The sequence below is a fragment of the Odontesthes bonariensis genome, chromosome 19 (genome assembly GCF_027942865.1).
Source record: "Odontesthes bonariensis isolate fOdoBon6 chromosome 19, fOdoBon6.hap1, whole genome shotgun sequence".
Lineage (NCBI taxonomy): Eukaryota > Metazoa > Chordata > Actinopteri > Atheriniformes > Atherinopsidae > Odontesthes > Odontesthes bonariensis.
Window position 1 is genome coordinate 7,310,793 of NC_134524.1, and position 6,321 is coordinate 7,317,113.

Genomic DNA, 6,321 nt, shown 5'->3' on the forward strand with positions numbered 1-6,321 from the left:
ACGTGGGTCCAATATGAACCTGTTCCTCTCAGGTAAGCCTCATTAAATTGTTTTATGAGACAGAAGCTTGGAAAAAAACAGCTATAATAACGTCATTGGTTACAAAAAAACGGGAAATATTTATATATAAATGAAAAAAAACACTAATATATATCAGAAGTGGAATTTTATGGTTGTAAATATGTATTGCAATTACGTCAGAATGGCCGAGCGGTCTAAGGCGCCACTTTCAGGTCGTAGTCTCCCCTGGAGGCGGGGGTTCGAGTCCCACTTCTGACAGTAACATTTAGCGATTTTTAAAGTGCTGAATGTCGTCATATCAAAGCCTAATATAAATTTTCCATCACACGAGAGGAATGTTTCATCGCCCGTCTTTCAGCGCTTCGTGTTTGCTTCGTAACTTTCGCATTTGATCCGCAGTTAGCCGGAAACTTTCATTCTAAAGAGCCCTCTAACCCCTGAGTGCCCTCGACAGCAGCGCAGTTCACCGCTCCGGTCATGTCCTCAGCGACCCGCATCACATGGAGGCTGCGGATCACAGCTGAGAGCACATCAGATTATTTCTGTTGCATGAATCCATGGTGGCTCTGAACGACGATCATACACAATGTGAAACAGGAAAAAAAACAAACAAAAAAACAACGTAGAACTTAAGAATATTAGTTTCATTTTCTAAAAATTGTCTAAAAATCTGTATTTGCTAAATCTTATTTCAAGTCTCACATTTGTATCCAGAGTGCAAAAATATATTAAATAGTTTATCTCACATCATATAGCTGGTCTATTATGGGCTGTTTTGAATGTATAATATTGGCCATCAAGTCATAGCTCAGAAAAATATACTTTTTTAGTCATTTTCTCCTCAGCAGCCACATAGATGCTCACAGCTATGATTCATTCAAACAACCGTCCAATTTGATATCTGTTAAAAGCTGGATTGTAGTTTATTTTAAATGCTTTAGAAGTGCTGAATGGAGAGATTTATAGAAGATTAAAGTGTTGCCGGTGGGGTTAAAATAATTTGCAGACTGTGAACTTCCACCGGCTCAGATATCTCAGAGGAAGTATTGAGGATCTGACATCAGTTTACATAATAACCTTTTTTTATGTCAATAAAATAACTGTGTTATTATTGCATTAAATAATCTTATAGCCATAGCAAAATAATACCTTGTTTTTTTTTTTATATATAAAGGATCCTTACAAAGGAATTACAGACATGTCACCTTAATCAAACAGTCATGTTTTTATTTTTGTTTGCAACTTTTTTTGCGTTTTTTTTCTACCGTTTCGAATAAAATGCCAGCATGATATGTATGAGAAATCAGTCTTCAGTCAGTGTGTAAAACAACAAGAATCCAAAGATCAGCTGAAGCCCAAAGTTCACCAAAATAAAAAAAAGAAAAACTCAAATCTAATCAGCTATTTTGACAATGTGGCACACTGCTCGAAACACCAGATAACAGCTAATGTTAAGTGGCGTTTTTCACCTTCATTAAGCCGGCGAGGAATCATCAGTAAAGGTCAAGGTGACGGGCAGCAGGAGGCTGTGGTGCTCAGGTGGAGCACATAAAGAGAGCAGCATACGGAGAAAGAAAAGACTCATTAAATCACAAGGATGCCACTGCCTTCAATCACAGCAGCTTTTTATCTTTCCACATGTTCAGTGGAGGTGACAGAGAGGCAGAACATTTGATTGAGATCTCGTGATTATTTGAGATTGCCCATTTTCATTGGTGAATTGTTTTTATAATTTTTTTTATTTTCGTGTATTTGTTCTACAAAGATTAAGACGCTTTGTCTACTGGAATTTAAAAAGAAAAAAAAAAGCCTTTTTTGTGTCTATTGTCTGCAGAAAGTAATTTTGCAGGCCAATTATTTTGCAATAACAATGTTATTATTGTTTACAACAGACGTAAAGATGTCCTATATTTTAACCCACATTAAACACAACAGGCTGTGGTCAAAATAATTGATTTATTTAGATTCTAAAGTTCAAAAATGAGTTTTTATTGATAATTTAAAGGTCAAATCGGATTACGATCAGTTTTTTTTAATTTTACTTTCATACAAAAACACAACATTTTCATTTGGATTAAACCAAAAGTCGTAATTTCATAACGTATATTGCAAGAACTACAGTGTTAAATTAAGTCTCACAGGATGCCACTGCCTTCAATCACAGCAGTTAATTTAACAAAATTTAACTCTGTTAATTTAACTCCCACAGAGTTAGTTCAACCACTTTTTCGGTGTTTATATTGCTCAACTCTTCTGAATGAATCGTTTCAAAGAAAATAGATATCAAACAATGTAAAAAGTGACTTCTTTAACTGCTGGTAAGATAACACAAAACATCGATTTGGTGGGAAGACACCGTTTAGTGTTACAGTGCTGCTACGTATACGTATTTTTTCACTTTGTACAGGATCCACATTGAAAATGTGAGTTCTCAGCCCAAAAACAGGAAATAATGATCTTTAATTAGTATAGGCAACCTTTTCTTTACCTTTAAAAGTATATGCAAACTCTAGTGGTCGCGAGAGCACCGTTTTGGCTTCAGGGGCCCCAAAATGGTGTCAAAAGAGTAATACAAAGAACATATTTTATTTGTAACCATGATGTTTTTTTTAACCCCAAGGAACAAATGTTTTGATTTCTAATCCTGACTAATTGTAGTCATTGCATAAACCCAACCAGCAAGTCATAAAGTGTCAAAATGGTGTCCTTTAATTTGATTGTTGCATTGTAAAAAGAATGTATTTTAGCCATAACTATGAATGTTTTTTAACTCTTAATCAAGACATTTTACTACCTAAACTCAGCTAGGATGTGACAAAAGTCTTGTCATGTTAAGACTGAAAGTAATGCAAAGTAGTTGTTATGTTTGAGGGTTGAATTGGCGTGCCGGGGTTTCAAGAGCCCCTCTAAGCAAGCTCCGATTAGAAATATTAATTTGGCTGATAGCCAATACGGATCAGTTTAGCCATTTTTTCTTCCTCCAACATCAGTGAAACGATAAACAATGCATTACAAAAAGATACCGGTATTAACCAAGGTTTCTTATGACCTTACACATAACAAAAGCCTTTTTAGCCTGTTGAACTGTTACCGACTCAGTGACTTTTCAGGACTTGATTAGCCAAACAAAACCCTATTGTTAAAAAATAAATAGCTCGCTATGGAATTAGGATGCCACTTATTGGACATTTACAGGTTAATCCTGTCAGTCTCAGGCCAAGTCAATGCAACATTATATAAATAAATCGGTTAATGTTTTATTTTTTGCTGATAGGCCGATCGCAGTCAACAAGCTGAATATCAGCCGATAAATCTGTGCATCCCCCACTTGAGAATGATGTTTGCTTGGATATAGAAATGTAAGTTGCACTCCCTTTCAGTGTGGAGGTGCTACTTTAAAGAACGCCCCTATAGGTCGTACTTAAGTATGCGAACAAATGTTTTTTTCAGTCATTTTGAGGGGAGGATACAACACACGTCCACCCAATAACTGTAAAAGTCAAATTAGCAACAAAATGCTGTGCATGCATGATGGTTATGGATGAGTTTAAAGTTAAGGTTATCCAGTTTTGGAGCATCCTACAAGGCTTTATGCTTAATTGGATCGTGGTTGATTTGCTGTCAGAAAAGTGATGAGATGTCAGATGAGATTATAAAGAACCTAAGAATCGACTCAGTCCTGTGGATCACTGCGAAATGTAAATTCCCGGTTCTTTTACAAGTTTGGCACTTTATTCTTTCATTTCAGGCTTAATGCTTTTCCTCTTTAGCTTGTTAGCAACACAACATACTTATTAGTGGTTCTGGTTAGGGTTAGAAGAGCAGATCCATCCTGGCATCAACCATCTGCACGGGTACAAATGGTTTTTATAGTTCATAGGCAGATTTCTCTTGACTTTTTCAACCGGGTGATTTACTTTGTGTGACTGAAATCAACTCAGATGTTTAATCCTGAAATCTTTACACTCCAATTGTTGCTTCGTACTTCTGTTGCTCAAGTAAAACCAAACATAAAATCACTCGTTACAATGAACTCAGGCACCGTAGCTTGTGTTTGAGTTGATTCCACGTTTATTTTTCCTCACGGGCTGTGTATAATAACTGTGGACATACTCATTCGGTGTTAGAAATTAAGTAGGGCTGGGCGCGTTAACTCGTTATTATCGCGTTAACTTGTTAATTATTTAAAGCCGATAAATATTTTATCGCGCATTAACGCAGGTTTTATTATTGTAAAAGTCTGTTGAATGCATCACATTCACACAGTTACAGCAAACACCACGAAGCATGGAGAAATAAAATAAAGATAAACTAGCAGGTAACATCACCGCTACAGGTGCTCCTCGGTCTCCGTGTGAAGCGCTACTTCCTGTTTTACTTGTTTCAACATAAAAGCACGTATTTCAAAATAAATTTTAAAAAAACTCCTGCATTTACAGCCAAGTTGAATTGTCTTCTCAGCGTAGTAGTTCCAGTCTAAAATATCACTTAAAGGCAAAACACACAACTGATAGCAGCAAGTCATTCAAGGAAACAGACAGTGGAGCGAGGCTTCTACATAAAAACTACAGAAAGATGCTGATGTTAAAAAACAAATGTTATGGCACTTTCATTCATATGGCAGCACATTTAAAATAAAACTAAATGCTAAAAGCTATACACTACTTTTGGATTCATTTTTGGATTTGCGTACAAATGCGATTAATTTTAATCGTTGCCCAGCCCTAAAATTAAGTCAATATGGACATGCCTTGGAGTGCAATACCAGTTATGGCCTTTAGGTGATAGGATGCTGGCTCCAAAACACATCAAATTCACCCAGTAATTAAGTGGTTATTTTTACATTTCCAGGAATCTTTTTAAATGTATTTTTTATTATTATTACTCACATATAACCAACAGCTTCATCAAACTGCAAACAAAAACGTAATAGTTGGTAGATGTGGTTGTGAATGACTCCAATATCTGCAATGAGGTCAGGTTCGAAAGGCCTTAAATTATATCCATTTCTCTCCATGTTAAGTCCCACCACCGGCACGATTTCCTGCTTTTTTCAACTTTCATTTTGTTACGTACGCATATATATTAATCAAAATTTTGTCTTTTTAAAACTGAAAACATTCAGAGACAACATATTTTCCAGTTGACTGGGCTACCAAAACTTCGCTGGCTCCAATTTAAAATGTATATTAACAAAGTCAGGACGCTTTCTCCACAATTCATTATAGCGACATTAAGTAGATTCACTATTTATGATCGACGTGCCGACGTTAGTTTCATGATTAATAGATATTAATCCTCAATTCTCACTGTCCAGCTTCACCTTCTTGTCCAAAAATGGTCACGTACAAATGCTGAACTTGACACTTTATGGAAGTTATTCCGATCTTTTTGAAATAGAGTTAAAAATACGGTTTATGGCGTCCCAAATGTGTGTTAATATGCAGCTGAAAATAGTCCTCAAAAATTGACTTTGCCTTCATGTTTTATGGGTTTTATAGTTTTAAAAAATCCAATTACTATCTGTTTAAATAACTTAGGGAACCTTTTACAAAAATCAGAAAAAGATTTATTCGTAACCCTCAAGAGAAAGTTATAGACGTGGGATTTTTTTTTGGCACGAAGAAAAAATAACAAACGGAATAACAATTGTTATCCTTTAAGATCCTAATCTCCATCTGGCACCGAAACATCGAACCCATCTGGAAAGCTGGCCGAGCTAAATGAAAAGCTGAGAATTAAATGCAGGTAGTACTTAACCCTGACTGGACTCTGGGTGTACGAACAGGACTAAACTCCTGGAAGACAGATGAATGAATAAAAGCGGAGCGAGGATCAGGAATTTGAAGTTTCTAAATTATTCATGGTGGAGGAATGTGTGTCATGAGCTTTGTGGTTGCCACCCATCCCCGTCATCCGCTGAATTCTCACCCAGAAATGTGCTTCCTAAAGGTAGGTGGCTGATGTTTCACGGGTCATGAACTCTAGCAAAGACGCTAATAGAGGAGTGAAAGCAGCTTTTGCTTCGCCCCGACTGCTTGAGTGACATTGATCTTGCAGCTGAGAGACAGTGTCGTCCCTTAGAGACCACATGTACAGAGAAAGGCCACATTTTCCTCTTTTCACTCCTGAAAAAGGGGAGAAGTTCACACAGCCGGCATCTTTCACATCCAAGGCAAAAATTACAATAACATTTTTCCGAAAATTAGTTTCTGAAGCATTAAAAAGGCCAAATAAACACTCGTTCTTTCGGTCAGGGCAAGTTCCTCTTTTCTACAACAGTGGGGGAGGGTTTAAGTA

General features: G+C 36.6%; 1 protein-coding gene across 1 annotated transcript in view; it reads right to left on the reverse strand.

The window, feature by feature from the left end:
* LOC142369519 (Fc receptor-like protein 5) overlaps positions 1–6,321 on the reverse strand; it is a 366,062-nt gene that overhangs the window by 246,442 nt on the left and 113,299 nt on the right. The gene's annotated exons all lie outside the window — the stretch shown is intronic.